Source organism: Miscanthus floridulus, chromosome 13 (genome assembly GCF_019320115.1).
Source record: "Miscanthus floridulus cultivar M001 chromosome 13, ASM1932011v1, whole genome shotgun sequence".
In the NCBI taxonomy this organism is placed as follows: Eukaryota; Viridiplantae; Streptophyta; class Magnoliopsida; order Poales; family Poaceae; genus Miscanthus; species Miscanthus floridulus.
The window spans coordinates 40,119,995-40,138,969 of record NC_089592.1 but is presented as its reverse complement, the minus strand read 5'-3'; the positions used below and the strand labels follow the sequence as shown (position 1 = coordinate 40,138,969).

The 18,975-nt window shown below is 40.4% G+C and overlaps 1 non-coding gene across 1 annotated transcript; it reads right to left on the bottom strand.

Moving 5' to 3' along the window:
• Positions 1-17,333: 17,333 nt before the first annotated feature.
• LOC136502332 (small nucleolar RNA R71) lies at positions 17,334-17,442 on the bottom strand. The gene has a single exon (XR_010770494.1). It is a non-coding gene; the product is annotated as a small nucleolar RNA R71 (small nucleolar RNA).
• Positions 17,443-18,975: the final 1,533 nt, after the last annotated feature.

Sequence of the window (18,975 nt, the reverse complement as noted above, 5' to 3'; positions counted from 1 at the left end):
TTTTGCTGGTCTAGTGTTGATATTCTCTAGCTAGGAAAAATATTAAACTTGCAATAAACTTGATTTAAATATGGTCTTTCTATTTATCTATTAATAAATGGTATTTTCTGAGGAAATTTGCACAGACTAAAATAAGTAACATATGTCCATGCAAATTTTTGTACAATATTATGGCACTAATAGGAAGATAAAAATATATATAATCTGTTGTTTGACAATTTTCTATTGGGTTAACTATTTTCACTAAAATAGGCCTTGCTCGCTTGTCATTTTTATAGGGGATGTTATACAGTCCAAATGGTATGAAATTTTCACAGTAGTCTCTGGTGAGCACTAGCAAGCTGCTGTATTTTTATGAGAATTTATTGTGCACATTTGTATATGTTTGTTATTTCCCCTAATTATCTAATTAAATTAATAAAGGCATTTCAATCAATAAATGGTGCTTGACCATGATGTTTTCTACGATGCTTGTGATACATATGAACTGTTGATGTTAGTAGTAAGGTTAGAAGCAATTGGTTGTATGCAACTAATTAATTATTGCTTTATAATTCACATAAATGGCCGCATCTATAGTTTTGGTTGAATGGATGATTTCATATTGATAATGGTCCTTTTCTGTAAAACTTGTTAATAACAAAGTTGTAGATAACTTACTAATCTACCTTGTGTTAAATTTTCATAGTCATAGGAATTAGGGTTTAAGAGTTTTGTCTGTTACAAGTTAACTATCCGAATTGCTTACTGTCTGGACAGATTTGATTTACTGATTTGTTTGACCTAGATAACTGTTGAATCACCTTGAGAGTACTAAAACAAAGTTGTAGAAAATTTCATAAGCTTTCCAGAATGTCTACAACCATATGATTTTGATGTGTATAACTCTGGTTACGGTTAAAACAAGTAGGTGCTATTTTGTAGTTCGGTAAATAAATTGCAGAAATGTTTGCTTAAGTAATAGAGTAGAGATATGCACCTACTCGAGTAGAATAGGATGCCCTTGTTATTACCTTAATACCATGTTGTGGAAAATACTTATGAGGATGCATTCATCATGTTTTATCATATTATAGTGTCATCATACATGCATTCACGATATCTTATTCCATGATCATGCATATAGGATCGGCCGAGGAGATCCCATTGCTGGAATTCAACGAAGAAGAGGAAGGGGATTAGTAGGAGACTCCACAAGCCACAGCTCTAGGAGAAGAGGAGCAGACTCTAGAAGAGCTCCCTAAGTGTCCTGATCACCGCCCCTCCTCTTTTCTCAAAGGCAAGCCTCGGAGCATTCTAAGTCTCCTAGTGTTTTACAAAATATTACTTGAGTCCTTTATGATTGATGCATTAGGTTATAAGAGTTGACTAGAAACACTTGATGTATGGAACTACCTTGTCCAGATATATACACCTTTAACCCTATGTAGGTCTAGGATCGAATATATGCTTAGCCATGCTTAGACCAGTAGAAGTCGAGTGATTTCCTGTCACCTGCGAGATATAGGTGGATACAGAAGCACGGTTGGCTATATTTGCTATCATGGAAAAGAACCATGGGGTAATGTAAATGGAGGCCAGGCAGAGTCTATGTGTAGGTTGACTCATGTGATTCCATCTATGTCGATCAAGGACCATACTGTTGTTGGAACTTTTGACAAGATTGAACTCATGCCTATCACTTAGCTGGCCGGATAACTCAGTTCCAACGCGAAGCCAAGTAGCTTAACTCAGGCCAGGCCCTGCTCTATAAGAGTGCGCACTCTAGATGGTAGTAAGAATGTGCGGGGAGCCAGCCATGAGCCCAAGGGCAGGGTAGTCCTGATCGTCCTGGCAGCTGGTTGTCCTTGATTGTGCGGCGCTGGGCGAACCAGCAAAATGTGTACTTGAGTTGTACCAAAGGTGGCCTAAGGTTTGTGTTAGGAATAAATTCCTAGCTGGTTGAAATCGATTTGAATTGCCGTCTCTCCCGAATAGTGAGAAACTTGGCTAGCTCCAACATCATAGTAATTGTATTATGGAATGTGATGGTTCGGATAAACATGGAATTACTACACCGGCTATGGTTACTACTATAAGCTCTTAAATGATATACCACATGTTTGGCACAAGATAGTTGCTAATCTAGAGATGAATAGCTATAATTAACTTGATGACCTAAGTACAACTATATAACTGAGTTAATCGCTTTTTATGCAAAAATATTGTCAAGCTACCTCCACTTATACAGCCTTGCATAATCCTTGGAGTCAATTTATTTCTAGTTTATAATGGGTAAGTCTTGCTGAGTACCTTCTTGTACTCAGGGTTTTATTCCCATTGTTGCAAATGGTACCATCTGTCACGACCATTGCAAGAATTGCTTCAATCCTATCGTGGATGAGGAGTGAGCCTTGGGCAGGCATCTTTAATAATCCTTCTATATGCTTTTGTGGATGGTGATCATGTGTTGGCACTATATTTGAACTATGTTGGCAAATGCTACTTTCAAACTTTAATTTGCTTCCTGCTACTATCTATCGAACTTGGTTTGTAAAAACTTTATTTCATACTCTGATGAAGGAACTGTATCTGTGAACTTTATGTAATATGTGACATGTATATTGAATCATGTATGATCTTGGTTGTATTTCAATCGTTTATCGAGACCCATTGTGGTACTCGACGGACTACTGGGTTTATATGGGCTCAAGTATGACTGTGCAACCACTTGTGGGCTACCATTGTACTTGTGCTATTATAAATTTGTCGGTTCTGCGACACATGGGGTACCAAAGAAAATTGTTTTTGATAGAGGTACACAATTCACATCTCATTTCTGGCAGAAGTTGCATGAGTCTATGGACACAAAGTTGAACTTTAGTTTAGCGTATCATCCATAGACAGACAGGCAGGCAGAGAGAATGAATCAAATTTTAGAGGATATGTTGAGAGCTTGTGCTCTACAGTATGGGACAAGCTGGGATAAGAGTTTGCCTTATACTGAATTCTCTTAAAATAATAGTTACTAGAAAAGTCTCAAAATGGCACTGTTTGAAGTGTTGTATGGCAGAAAATGCAGGACACCACTATTTTGGAACCAAACAGGGGAAAGTCAAGTTTTCGGACCAGAAGTTTTACAAGAGGTAGAAAAATAGGTACAAATAGTGAGGCAGAATTTGAAGGTTGCACAGTCTCGATAGAAGAGTTATGCTGACACTAGAAGAAGGGATTTAGTGTTTGAGATCGGTGATTTTGTTTACCTCAAAGTTTCACCTATGAGAGGAGTTAAGAGGTTTCATACTAAGGGAAAGTTGTCTCCTAGGTATGTGGGACCTTTCAAGATCATTGATAGAAGAGGAGAAGTTGCTTATTAGCTAGAGTTACCTGAGCAACTCTCAAGTGTTCATGATGTCTTCCATGTGTCATAGCTTAAGAAATGTTTAAGGGCACCCAAGGAATAGTTACCTTTGGATGAGCTTGATATCCAGAAGGACCTTTCTTATAAAGAACACCCAGTGAAAAATTTGGAAACAGCTGAGAGAGTTACAAGGAGTAAGGTTATAAGAATGTGTAAAGTTCAGTGGAACAGACATTCCAAGCATGAGGCAACATGGGAAAGAGAGGAGGATCTGAGATCTAAGTATCCCTATCTTTTCTAACCATCTGAATCTCAAGGACAAGATTCATCTTAAGGGGGGTAGGTTTGTAACACCCTAAAAATTCTATTTATAATTTAGAGATCAAATTGGGTATTTATTTAATCTTCTATGCATTTTAACCTAAGCTAAATAATATTTTTTATTAAACTAAAATTAACCACAAGGTTTAGAAACTTGTTTGTTGCATTCATGCTGAAATATATGTTTTTGGTTGAGTGTAGGGCTCGGTTGGTTGGGGTTAAATTCAAATTTGATTTGAATTTGATCCAATTGTCATGTCTTAAAAATGAAAAGGCTTTTCTTTTAAAGTTTTTCTCTCTCCCTCTCCTTTCTAGCCCAGCAACCAAAGCCAGCCCGTTCTTGTTTTTTCTTTTTCTACGCGCCATTCTAGCCTTGGGCCATTGGTGGCCTGTTTCTGCCTTCCCTCCCCCTATCTCATGCGCGTGGCCTAGCTCGACATAGTGTACGGCCTAGCAGCACAGCCCGCTTCCGTGCCCCCTCCCGTGCCTTTCCCTCTTCGCACGTGCGTGAGCCGTGGCCCAACTTGGTGCCCCACTTGGCCCAAGCAGCGGCCTGCCCGCATCCAAGCCACACCTACACCCACTCTCCCCCTTTCTCCCACTACGTGGTCAGGCCCGCTCATCAGCCGCCCGCCTTCCCCTTCCTTCCTCACCGATCGGAGATGCCGCGCTTGCCTTCAATGGCGGCATCACCTGCTAAGTGAAGGGATCCATTAAGGTCTCCATCAAGCCACAATGACACTAGGTGAATTGTGCCATGCCCGTTTCCTCTTCTATCGCCCTATAAAGCTCGTTGCTGAGCCCCTCCCTCTCTCTCTTTCCGTACACCGCCCGAGCTCGCACTGCCACGCTTGAAATCGCTGCTCTGGAGCTCATCGCACTCAAGAGCTCCGCCGTGCCCCATGGCGGCTATAGGTACCTTTCTCTTCTCAATTTGGTCATGGGTTTGATTTTCCCTGAGCTCACCGGCGATGGCTTCTCTTTCCAGTCTGCCTCTGCTCATCACCGGCCACTTTGGAACCTCCCCGGACACCGCAATCACCTCCTCTGGACTCGCAGTATACCTCTCATGCTCCCTATCCTTTTACTTTCATGAATGGTACACTAGAACGCCATGACGGTTAGCTTCGAATCTCATCCGACCATGGCGCCGCCATGGGTCCATCGTTCCTACATGCTTCCCTGTCCTTTTTATGTAGTGTTGAATTCACACTGTCACGCTCGTTACTCCTGTGCCCTTAGTTTGGTCTGAGGCGGTCGAAATCGCAGTTCTAGGTGATCACCGGTGAGCTTGGGTTGCCAGCGTCAATGGCGCTACCGCCGCTGCACATGAGCCATTGGGGGGAAATGCCCCCTTTCATCTATGCTGTCGGCTCTCCCATGAATGACGCGGATTGGATACCCCTTCAGGGTTAAGTGGTCGGTCCATCATGGACCCATGGACACGGAGCACAGCGCCCACGTCACTAGTCCACCGCACATGGTGGTGCACCGCACCAACCAGTGCATGCCACATCATGCCCAGTCAGCGGCGACGTGGTCAAACCATGGTCAGCCGAGCGCACTTTGTGCTTTAGCCCTTCTGTTTTCCCAAAATCAACCTTTAGTCCAACATCAGTTCAAAAGCATTTACTTTTAGTCCTATATTTATCTGTTTAGCCCCTATATTTTTTAATAATAGTACATGCTATCTAGAACACTATAGAATTCAGATTTTATTAGTTTAAATTCAAATTTTAGTTCGGTTTATTTATAGAAATGCCATTGAAACTTGTATTATACATAACTTTTGTGTTTTAAAGCCGATTAGAGTGATTTTTTTGCTCATGTGTTCGTAGCAGTACATAGATTAGTTTTATAAGCTTTTCAATCTTTGTCTTTTAGTGTTTGGTGTACTATTCTAATATAAGTATATTTGTATGCATGTGATGACTGGAGTGGATGCTTGATTGGTGAATTGGAACACGTTCAGAGGGTTATCAATTTGAGGTTGCTGAGGATCAGTTGGGTGACCAGCAGTACCAAGAAAGAAACTTTGAGGAAGGCAAGTGTAGCAAAGGCCCCTTCTACCAATGAACTCTATAATTCATACATACGCATGTGTTTAAAATTGAATCGCCCTTAAGGACTTTACCTAGATTGTTTCTTGTACTACATATCCTTGTTACCTATGGTTTGGGATGCATTTTGGATAGTTGCTGCAGTGCATAACCTAAAATAAATATTAAACATGATTAAAGGTATATGCAACATGTTAAAATGGTACTTTTTAGCAACTTTTAGGGGGCTAGAGTACTGGGTTTAGTGCTATAGTGCCTCTCCAAAAGGACTCAATCCTGTAGCGGCCACCTAGGAGGTTCAGTACAACCCCAAGTGTCAAATGCTCTGACTTTAGCCTGGTAACTAGATTGTACTAGCTCGTCTATAGCTTTCCGTAAGGGCAAGAGGGGGGCACTAGTTAGTATGTTTCTTTTCCTACCAGGGTGTGTACTATGCCATGACCATGAGTGCCACTCCTAAAGGAGGGCCGCATATGGCTAGATGGCTGAAACCTTAGCAGCTACAATTTGTTAGTGCGACTAGCGAAGGTTTATGTAGTGAAACCCTGCCACATTTCCTTGGTAGAGGCGATGTGGGCTTTGCAAACCCCGACATTGGGAATCATGGCTCGGTGGGTAAAGTTGTACAAATTCTATAGAATTCTTTCACCTGTTATAATAGCCGGGCTCACGGATACGAGCGGCCTGGATCCTTCATGATTAGTGGTGACTTGGATGGTTGAGAATGATATAATCTTGATTAATTATAATTACAACTTGGGTGGGTTTATTCACCAAAGTAGTGACACAGGTTTAATAAAACTTGACCAACTAATATTGCTTACCGCAGTCAAACTGTGTCAAGACTTTGAGCCTCATAGATCCCTTTTGTTATACTTGCTAAGCATGGTGCACTTATAATTATTTCACATTCAATGAAAATCCCAGATGGGTAACAAATGTCATATATGAGGAGTTCCCTAAAGATGTCCTAGGACTACTAGATTGATGTTCGCCAGCTAGAGTCCCTGTGGCAGTTTGGGCTTAGTTTTTCGCTTTATGTAATAATGTTGCTGATGAGCAAGACCATGTGATAACAATATGATGAGATATGCGATGTAATAAAGTACTTTACTTTGATATTATTACAATTTGAGGATATATGTGTGTTTGGACATCCTGGCGCACATATATGAGTACTTGATTTTGCTATGCAAAATTGGGTGCGACAGAGCAACATATATATGTGGAGTGTATGTAATCTTGATTTTGGGAACATGACAAATTTCTCAACAAGGGTCACAAGGTTTGACCAAACTCAATTCAATAGCCAGTAATATATGTAGAATGTTTCCTAGTCTATCGTATCATGTATGGCTCTGGTGGGATATTGTTTACCACAAAGGAGAGGTGTAGCTATTCTTTTTAACTTTTTGAAATAAAAGTCTCTAATAACAAGACATCAAGAATCAAGTTCTCATTATTCTACTATATCTCATTCCACAACTTAAGTAACATGGGGTCCCTAATAATAGGTTCCCAATAGTAGCAATACTTCCAAGAAAAGTTTTATGTGAGTCTATCCTTTAGTCATGACTGAAATAATCTTTTCCTCATGTTTTAACGTTGTTTTCTCATAGGATTTTCAATTGGGTTCAAAACAGAAAGCGAAATATGTGAAAATAGATCATATGGGCCACAAACCTGACCGTGGACGAAGCGCGAGGTGGGGAACCACTATGTTGGGCCGGCCGACTGAAAGAGGAGACCAGGTGGCCTGCTCCGAGGCCCGTTTGGGTCCAACTTTGGTGAGCGTGGTCCTTGGTCCATTATTTCCTAAATTTCATGATTTCTGCGATCGAATTCCATTCTATTATCGTGATGTGCTTTCCCCCACACTTGTTTCCTGTTTTCCTTTATGCACAACATGTGGAGACAAACACATATCCAAAAGAAATAGAGTGCAGGGTAATATTTACAAGATTCCATCATAAGGCACTTTATTACACAAATGAACCTAAACACAAACTTTCGAGTAGCTAGCACAAACTTCAACCACTCTAACAATTTGAGCTAAATAATCAACCTAAACATATGATCTTTAAACACTTGACCTAACCACTCATGATTCTCATCAACTATCTAACTCTTACTTCTTACACTTGGTGACATAATGATTTAAAATGTTTACATCATGTTCTAGGCTCTTGCGATGAACATGTTCTTCGTCAATCCTTTGTTCTAAAGTATGGACGCACATAATCGGTAAGATCTTCAATTGTCTTCTGCAAGAGTGCATTGATCATCCGTGGGTGCTTTTCCTCATTCTTTGGAATAGCTGGTGGCGCCTTCTTCTTCTTCTCCTTAGGAGGAACAACCTTGATTTGCTCCGGCATAGCCCAAACTCCATCAATAGTTGTACGTGGGGTGAACTACTTACACTTAGCGCATGTAACATCTCCAAACTTATTGGTCTTTACCCCGGTCAGCATCTCATGACCTTTTGGAGGAAGGAGGTTAATCTCCTTCATCACCTTGATCAACTTTGGGACTTCTAGCTAAAGCTCTTGCTGGCATGGCTTGCCTTCAAGAAGTAGACGTGGAGACGGTGGAGCAATCACCGGTGATGGATGGCTTGGGCGAAGTAGGATTGGCTTTGACGAATAGGGGCTATCTCACGTGGTGTGATGACGCTAAGTGCTCGAGCATTAGGCTTCTTGTTTAGATCAACTCCGAAAGGGACGATCCCTCTACCAGCCATTGGAACTAGGGAGGAGGAGAGCTTTGCTGCTGTTGGAGAAAAGAGGCTTGTTGGAATGACTATGGAGGTAGGTAGGGGCTCATTTATATAGGGGGAAAACTTGCAGTAGGGGTCAAGATCTATCCATTAGGGTCTCATAACTGAAGGAAACATGAATGCAGTGAAATAGTGCAGGATTGTAGAGGGGAAGACTCTAGAAGATACAAGAGAATCAATCAGAGGCAAGGTGGCTATCAGGTGGGCCAACCGGTCTGTAGGTGGGACCGGCCGGTCCAACATGGTGGCCTCTCGTTGAGATTTTCTCATGATGGTTTCTAATCTCTATCTAATCCTGAAAAGATATTTATGCGTTACGAAACGTAAAGAGGATGGCAGTTGTGTAAATCTATGGTAAAATTAGAAAATCTACCTCATCCAAATCCTTAGGTGGTTTTTTAGGGTCTAGAAAGATCTTGAGATGGTGGCCATTTACCTTAAATAATGTACCTTTGTCATTTTGAAGTGTTACCGCTCCATGCGACGAAGTGCTTATCCTCTTATCATGCCATCTTTTTGTTCTCTCCTCGTATATCTTGGTGTTATGATATGATTTTTCACTCCATTCATCAAGCTCAGAGAGTTGCATCTTTCTCTTGGTTCCTGTAGCTTCAATGTCCATGTTCCATCGTTTGATAGCCCAGTGAGCTTTGAATTCTAGCTCAACAGGTAGATGATAGGTATTTCCATAGATGAGTTGATATGGTGACATCCTGAGTGGTGTTTTATAGACCGTTCTGTAAGCCCATAATGCATCGAATAGTCTATCGTTCCATGCATTTCCCATCTCGTTAACTGTCTTCTATAGAATATTCTTGATTTGTTTGTTTGATATTTTTGCTTGGCCACTTGTTTGAGGATGATATGTGTTGGTATTTCTTAACATTTACAAAAATTAATCCCCAAGCGTACGGAATTACCATTGTAGCTTTCACCTAGAAGTATTTAGTGTATCATATTTTCACAGGGAACAGAGGTACTTCTTCAAGCTAATTCATCCAAGGACAACACAAGGGTAAAGTTCGAAAGGGTAGAGATGGATTCCTATGGCTTAGGGTCTAAGGACAGATAAACCTTACTCCTACTTGCTTACTTCGGGCACCAACTTACACCTGGTCTACCAAGCGACACCGGCCTATGGCTCTACGTCGAACCAGAATGTGGGGGATTACAAGGGACGGATAGGGCTATCACCACAAGCCACCTACCCCTCAACCATGGGCACGAGGCAATAGTAGTACCTAGACACCACGTCTATGCTATTGACTACTACTCTAGTGTGTGCAAGGTTATCCATCTTTATCAGGGCCCTCTACTAGAACATCCGCTACAAGAGTAGATGACAAACCTACAAACAAGTAAGAGCAAAGCTTAACTAATCAAAAGACTTTATTCCATAAGAAACCCGAACACTTACTTAGCGAATATTTCATCGAGGTACAAGTGTTCGCCGAGGTACAAGTTCAGGGAGATACCGACAAGTCTGGTTCTTCCCGTACCCTCCCTCACATCTCTCCCAAACAAAGTCTACTAGCTAGCTAGGTCCTAGACACTTTGGACTGATGCTCTTGTGGTGTAGCTCTTGCCTTGGTGTGTTGATATGAATGAGGGGGAGAGGTCCACCTTTTATAGGTGGAGAAGAGGGGGCTCTTTGGAAAATCCTTCCTCCCCTCATGGATGGTACCAAACTGACCTCAAGATGTGTTGAACCTGGTTGGGCACCTATGTAACCATCATTGTAAAGGCGGCATCAACCAACTGACCAAAACTAGGCCCGAGGCATGCCAGTGGTGGTGCGGGCGTACCAGGGGTGCGGCCGCACCCCAATTGGACCCAAATGAGCCCAAGTTTGGCTGGTGTCCTCCTATGACCTTCTAGAGTGGGCCTACAAAGTTTCGCGTTGTTTGGAGCCCGTTTGCTTTGGGTTTTGAGCTTTTTTCTCTACCTGACAAGGCCCTGATTGGCATGGTAAGTGGGCCTTCCCCCCTTGGGCTCATGTCGAATGTGTTTCTTGTGTACTTTAGGCACATTTTTTGTGTTATTCCAACATATCCTCCTGCAAATGATGAATTACCAAAACTTGTGGAACATTGTTAGTTATAAGCCCTAGTTCTAAGTTTGGTGTTCTTTTTAGCAGGTTTTATATAAATGTTGGCGGTAAAAAGTGTGAGTTAAGGACCACCAACAAACTCCCCCACACTTAGCCCTTTGCTAGTCCTCGAGTAAAGTTAAGGACTAAGATGGGTCATCTCCTTGATATGACATCAACATACAAGTTATTCCAAGCTTCACCTTCACTTGTGAACTTTAGAGTGTCTACCACATTATCTTGGGTAATTGAATAATGGAACAGCATGGATTCAAATCCCCTTACATCAATCAGTTTAGAAACTTGGGTTTTCATGTGAATTTGAAAAATGAAAACATAGCTTAGCTCCTTGAATGATTCTCTTGGATCGCTCATATATGTGTTTTGTTCCTCACGAAGGCATATCATAGTGTTGCCTTCTTTCTTTCCTACTTCTAAAAAGCTTATATGGATCTTTGGGTAGGAAAAGATATGAAGGCATACTTACTCTGCATATTTTGTTAAGTCAAAACTCGGATCCAAGGAGAAAAAAATGTCATACCCTTAGATCAAGAAGTGTGAGTGTGTGGATAAAACAATTCTAAATCTATACTATACTCCTTTTGTAGATATGATCTCTCTCTAGCTTTTTATTTTGAGACATGGCTATCATTTTTTTTCTTTTTATGAGCCTTCATGTGCTCATCTTTTTCATCGTTCAATACCTTGGGACCTTCATGTGTCCCCTTTTTTCTCTTCTTGGACCTTCATGTGTCCAAATTTTTTTTCATACTTTTGCATAGCCCATGTCTCTTAAACCATATATTGAGAGAGATCACTATTTTGTAGAACATGGAGTATTTTCCTAACAAACACATTTTTTTCTCTACTCCTAGTGTAGGAGCAGAGTTTTAGGTGGATGGAGGCATGTTTTAGCATATTCCCAGTGTAGGAATAGCTTTAATATATGTGGCGTGTACGTGATCTTGATCTTGGGGGCATGATAACTTTCTTGACAAGGGTCAACAAGACTTGACAAAACCCAATGCAGGAATAAGTAGAATGTTTTTGGAGGTTTTAAGTTCTATTCACTAGATATGGCTTTGGTAGGAATTTGAAGTATCATTGAGGAGCACACTATTTGAATTTTGATTTTGTAAAATAAATCCCAAGATCTTCACATGAGAGAGCAAGGTTCATTTTCATCCTACTATATCACATATTCCAATTACTTAGATAACATGGGGTCCCTATCATAGTTTGTTCACAAGTTATAGGAATATTAGCGAGGAATAAAGAGTATGCAAATTTAATCAAAGGATAGCATGGAGATTGAGCATCAAAAGTTTTGCCTTTTTAATTTGTTCCAGTTATAAATTTCAAAACTTAGTAGAGTTGAGGGTAGAGTTGCACAAACCAATGTTGTAGAGGAAGGAGTTAAGGGGAATCAGAGGTGGTTTGACTAAACCAAACAGGTTCAGCCAATCCTCTCTGAGCTATCAGTCCTATCCTTTGCTTGATGTACCATTCGCTGTTGTGCAACATTTTGGTGGGAGATCTCGAATGTGCGTTTGTTGTGCTTGAGAGATCTTCCCCCATACTTATTTTGTACCTATTTTATTCAAATAGAAAAAATAAAAACAGAAATGAACAAGGGCTCTTCCAGCTAAAACACTGGGGAGCCTAAAACTTATTTATTATCATTATTATTAAATTATTATTATCTATTAATTTATTATGTTTATTTTTATTTGTTCACCAATCTTTTTATACTCAAGCAAGGCTAAGGTAAAAGATGCAATATAAATCTAGCCTTGATTTATCTCCATAAAAGGTTACTTCCATTATTTTATGAAAGTAATACTCAAAGTTCTTTAATCAAAATTAAACACCATGTCTAAATTTGATTAAAGTAGGCCATTTTAACCTAAGCACCATACTTAATTTAAAAAGGCCTATAGATGTATTATGCATAAATACATCCAAACCAGAGTATAACGACATAAACAAAGGAAGCATGAACTTGTATAAGCACATTTTATTCTTATGGAGATAATTATGGTTAGGAGGGATTAGTGAACATTTATTTACCTTTGCTTACCTAAGTATTTTTTTTCTGGTAGCATCTATGTATGGAGCTTCGATGTTGCTGCTGCATCGGTGGCTTGATCACATGTGGTCCATCTCAGGTTATCACCAAGGCTAGGATGTACACAACTAGTGTGTATGGACAATGAGCCATAGTGATAGCAGCAAAGGTCTAGAGGAGGACACTAGTCTTGTGGCTCCTTCTCTCTCTTCTTATCTCTCTTCTTTTTTTAGCAAAATAGAGTTGTCATCATTTTTTTCTTTTTGACCAAGATGGTTTTTGGTGTGTATGGAACTTATGGTGAGACTGTCACCATTCCCCCCACACTTGGACTTTTGTGTAAAAGTCAAGTGTGTCATGTCGAGGTCTCCTTTTCGAGCATGTTCCATCACTAAAGATCATCAAGGTATGTAGTCGATGCAGCTTCCATGTTTTTAGGCATCATATGCCCCATGTTCTTCTTGATCTTAACCCGAAAGGGTTAGCACACAAGAGTACTCGAAGGTGCATACTATCTTGACAACATGTTCTTGCTTTTATTGAAAAAGAAAAGTTTTTTATGATTAAGTAAATATAAATATTTTTTCATGATAATTCAGGGTATCTCCCGGGTATGCTTTGTTTATGGTCACAAGCTCGACCATGGGAACTTCATCTTGCAGCTATCAATGGTGGTGTAGTTCCTAGCTTCACCACCAATCATTGGGCAATATCGCTCAAGCTGCAAGGTTAGTGCCACGATGCAACCACAAGATTTGCAATATTTCTGATAAACATATGCATCCACAACCATTCTCCTAAAAAGTTTTGAAACAAGGATTAGGAGATGGTTGGAATCCTCATAGGTGCACGTGGTTTTCAGCAAAACAAACTCTAGAGATTCCAAAAGTGAGCATGAAACATGAGGGGTGTCAAATGAGAAGCTTTCATGCTCGTCTGTGGAATTCATTTCCTTGGTCTCTAGAGTCGATGCTGCAGTGATGTCCATGGCACATAAGTTTTTGTGTTGGATCAATGTTGAATCTTGACCACTATCGAGAGCAACGTTTTGATGGCTAGAGGGACAAGGTTTAGGTCTGAGTGAGAGTGATGGTGAACGTTCTATTTCACAAGGATGTGAAACAGATGGGGATATAAACTTCACCTCCTCGAACGGTTCATGGTTGGGGTGCTGCTTCGGCATTGGGACTTCTAGGTGAAAGATAGGAGTGGTGGAAGTGGTTTCTCCTAACTTTTCATATAGGCTCCCTTGGGAGGGTTTTTCTTGGGAAAGATTGTCCAAGGGGTGGCCTATGAGAAGCTCAAACTCAAGGATGGCAAAGATATGGAAATCTATGTGAACCTCATTTTTGTCTATGATGAGTCCTGATGAACTTTTGAAGAGCTTGTTGGTCAAGACTAGCGGCATTTTTCCCAAAAGGGCTTCCGCAAGGAATTTGGACATGATACTAGTCTCGATTGTGGGGGTGTGTAGGGCGTCTATGTTTGTTCCCCTTAATGAGCAAGGTATGCTCATGGAAGGTGAAAGAATCTAAAATGCTTTAGAAGAATGTTTCACTTCTATTAACCATTCCTTTGGTAGTTCCACTCTAGGGGAAACTTCCTTTATGTGCTTTTCATGCCATGATAACTTCGAGGTATTGCCATAATCCTCGAATTCAATTATGAACACCGAAGGATGAATCACTCTTTCCTTTGGTGTCCATGGTTTGGGTGAGGGCTCATCAGTCAAATCTAAGGATGGAACGAGTTTGGATTCAGCTGATGAGGGCTCCTCAAAGCTTGACATGCCCTTCTTTTGGAGGTTTTTGGGTTCTATGATGGAAGAAACATGTTTTTCTAGGATGTGAGCAAGGATTTTCTTTTGTTCCATCATAGTTTTATGTGTAAATGACCCTCCAATGGTCATGTCAAGGTGTAAGGCAGCTTCTTTGTCGAGACCCAAACAAAAGAGATGCAATAGCACACTCTCGGGTAAAGACAAGTCTAGGCCGGCATGTATTAACACTGAAAACCTGACCTAGGCTGCACCTATAGATTCCCTCTCGTACTGCTCGAAATCAAGGATTGCCCTTGGTAGGGAGTCAATACAGGACATAGGGAAGAATGCAAGGCAAAACATGTCTTTAAGTTCTTCCCAATCCCCATTTGTACTTCCTATGGCATGTGTGTACCACTATTTCACCTTCTCCGTGAGAGAAAAGGGAAACAATTTCCACCTTAAGGTTTCTTATGTCATGCCTGAGATGTTCAGGCATGAATTGCTTGGGCAATGGTAGAAGTCAAGCATGAGAAGGGAACTCATACTCACGCATGTAGGACGCTACACCTAGAAAATTAATTACTAAAACCAGTGAGGGTACAACTTGACTCATCTTACTAATTGTTGATGGTAGTTAACAACCATTATAAACCGTCAATATAACATGCATAAGAGCATAAATATAATCACCAACTAAGGTCTAGGGGTTTAAACTAACAAATTCCATGAGTTTTGATGAATCTATATAATCTACCAGGTTTATCCAAAAAACCATCAAGGTGGACCTATATGATAGATTTAATCGCGCTTATTCGTAGGGAAACAGACACTAGAAGACTTGAGAGGACTCCACACTGAGGCAAAGCCCGAGTGGATGCCAGGTGGGGTCGGCTGGCCCCACCTGCAGGTCACCTAGCCCCTAGGGCCAACTGTCTGCCTCTGCATCGCAATGTCGGTTCTCCACCACATCCTAGGTTGCATCTACGCCGTCCTTTAAGTTGGTTTGATCCAAGGGCTCATGTTGGACGCTCTGGCATATATATACCAGCCCCTACCCCCCTAAGATATAGATAAGTCATTTGAGAAGATAGAAACCCTAATCATCCTCAGAGCTCTATCAATTATAGGGCATAGCTAGTTAGACTAGGTCTAGAGGGAGGCAAGCAGGCTTCGCTTGGATTCCTAATCGTGTCAAGAGCGTGGTTTGGTATAATTTTGTACCACCTCTCTTTTACATCTCCATTACTTTTATATGCTTGCTACAATTGTTATGACAATTTTAATATTCATCTCATTTATGTTCTTCATTATAATGTTCATCGTCTACTTTGATTATATGCTTAGTATAGTTGGATTATCATCATGTTCATGCATAAGTTCGTATAGCGCTCACTCTAAGAATCCATGGGTGGGTGGTTGACAACGTGTAAGCGTGGTGCTTATATGTTATTTACTTGTGGATACACCCTACATTCTAGGTCATGTGGTAGACACGGATGTGACACTCCCATTGAGTCCTTTGTAGTCTACTCCCCAAATGTAGGTGAACGTAGGATGCGGTTACAAAGGATGACAAGCTCTGTTCTTAATCTTCCTTAGTAATATCCATTATGTGTAGATATGAAGATGATCTTAGCAATGATTACTAGGTATAATTGCACTAATCAATGTATGCTTTGACTTGGAATTAAGAATGACTTAGGAATTATTCCTCTAATATTCTACCTAACCATGCTAATGCCATAGAAAGGAGTACTCTGAGTGATTTATCATTATCATTGATCAATACTCATCATATATATATATATATATATATATATATATATATATATATATATATATATATATATATATATATATATATATTATCCTATGACTTACCCCTATTATGAGTAGATTATTGGTTATGCTTTACTTCTCCATCAATAGTATAAGTTATCAATACATGTCCATGCTAGACCTTCCCTGTGGTAAAAATATAAATAACGATACCTAGAATACTCTTGGGTGAAGTGCTACAATGGTATATTATATGTGCGCTTGCAGATCCTTTTCATTCATATATTTATATATTCTTTCTAGTCACATAAAATGATAAAGAACTACTTAGTATTATTCTAGTAGTAATGCTATGTAGTAGCAACAAGCATCTCTGGCATCATCACTAGGGCTGACAACCTAATAAAGTAATGTTAGGAGATATAGGTTTATAATAGGTGGCTACTAAAACAAGTGACAAGTTAATAAATACCAACAAGCATTTCTGGCGCCATTGCTAGGGAAGATAGCTGGGCAAGTGAAGTATTAATAAACTTATACTTATTGATGTGATCGAGGAAAACCATTGACCTCTGCTCAAATAGGCTTACCCTTGTTTTGTCAACTTGAGTACCTTATGCAGGGTAATGTATGACAGGTTTTGACCTTCTAACAAACTATGTTGAAGATCTAGAAGCATTAATCAGGTGGACTAGAGCTAAACTCAAGAAAGTCCTAGCTTTAGAATCGGAAGATGACCAGATAAGGCTAAGCTTAACACTAGAATTTGAAGCCATAGCTAACAAGACTCTCTGTGAATTCTCCGCTCCAACTACAACCAACATCTGTACTAGACCAATAGTCAATGTTGGAGACAATGGATTAGAGCTCAAGCCAGCCCTCATCAACATGGTGCAAGCAAGCCAGTTTTGTGGAAAGGCACATGAAGATGTGACTGCACATCTCCAACACTTCCTAGAAATCTGTAGCACTTTCACCATCAAAGGAGTAACCCAAGATGCCATATTACTTCACCTCTTTCCATTCTCACTCTTGGGGAAGGCAAAGCAATCGTTCTACACCAACAAAGATAGAAATACTACATGGGATAATTGCTCCACTACTTTCCTAGCAAAGTTCTTTCCCACAGGCAAGACCAATGCTCTATGTGGGAGAATCTCAAGCTTTCAGCAACAACATGATGAATCTATCCCTAAGGCATGGGAATGCTTTCAAGATTACATATCAGAATGTCCCCATCATGGGATGGAGAATTGGCTTCTCATGTAGACTTTCTACCATGGGTTGACCAACAGTACCCATAAGACTATGGATGCTGCTGCAGGAGGTGCATTCTTGTCACTCACCATACTAGTTGCAATAGCTCTTGTGGAGAAGATGGCCTCCAACCAAGGTTGGAATGAAGAACGTCTTCAAACCCATAAGAGAGGTGGAGATATGCATCAACTCAAGGAGGTAGACATGCAGTCTGCCAAGATGGACCCACTGATGAAGAAGCTCGAAGATCAAGCTAATGAGAAGCAAGAAGTCATGCACATTCATGATTCCTGCATGATGTGTGAAGTATGTGGAAGCACTAGGCATTCACGAAACAGCTACCCTGAGACCCATGAGGATGTGGACTTTGTCCACAACAATTACTTGCGTCCTCAACATATGAGAGAATTAATTGCTAGCTAGCCTTGAGAGAATTAATTGCTAGCCAATCTAAACTTATGAAGGGATTATCTAGAAAGGTAGCTACCAAAGATAAAATTCTAGAGAATATAAATAATAGAATGGATAGCTTTGCTTCTGCCATTAAGAACTAGCATAGCTTTAATAAAATGATAGAATCATAAATAGCTTAGGTGGCTGCTGTTGTTCCTCCATCCGACAAAGGTAAGATTCTAGGGCAACTAGAAGATCTAGAAACTACAAATCTTGTCGATATCCATAATACATCATACTACTGTATACAACCATCGATGGGATGGTGGATAGAATATACCTTGCTGGAAAAGATGAGCGATCTAGGAAGACATGTCATCCCCATCGCCATTGGACCTCACATTTTCCAAGAAGCTATCTGTGACTTTGGAGGAAGTGTCAACATCATGTCTAAGGTAGTTTATGTTCAAATTAATGGTGATACTTTGTTGTACACAAATATGTGTTTGCAGCTTGTAGATTAGTCACTCTACTATCCCAAGGCAGTTGTTGATGACACTATTGTTTAAGTGGTACAATCATATGTTTTCATAGACTTTGTGGTTTTCGAAACAGGTGGAAATGTAAAGGCACCCATTATTTTGGGCTGACCTTTCCTAAGAACCGCAAAAGCCATCATCTACATGGACAGTGCCAAGATTTGTTTCATAATCAAGGATAGAAAGGAGAAGTTTTCTTTCAAGAATCATATCTTGCAATCTCTCGAACATCCGTAGATGTCATACCTGCCCGAAGAGACAACAGTGACCAAGAAGAAGAACAATAGGAGAAGGAGGAAGAATAAGGCTAGGCAGCCACAAGAAGAATTAGTTAACATGATTAACACACTCCGATCAGAGTACAACCACCTTCTCACTTCACCACTCCTAGCTAAGAAGGATGATCCAGGCATACCAATGATCGAGTGTACCATTGGACAAAGAATCTTCCATAAGACCTTCTGTGACATTGGATTGGGTATAAACATAATGTCCAAGGTAACGTATGAATACTTATTTGGTAAGGAATCGTTGTTCCCTACATATATGCAATTGTAGATGGCAGACCAATCAATCCAATTTCCGGAGGGA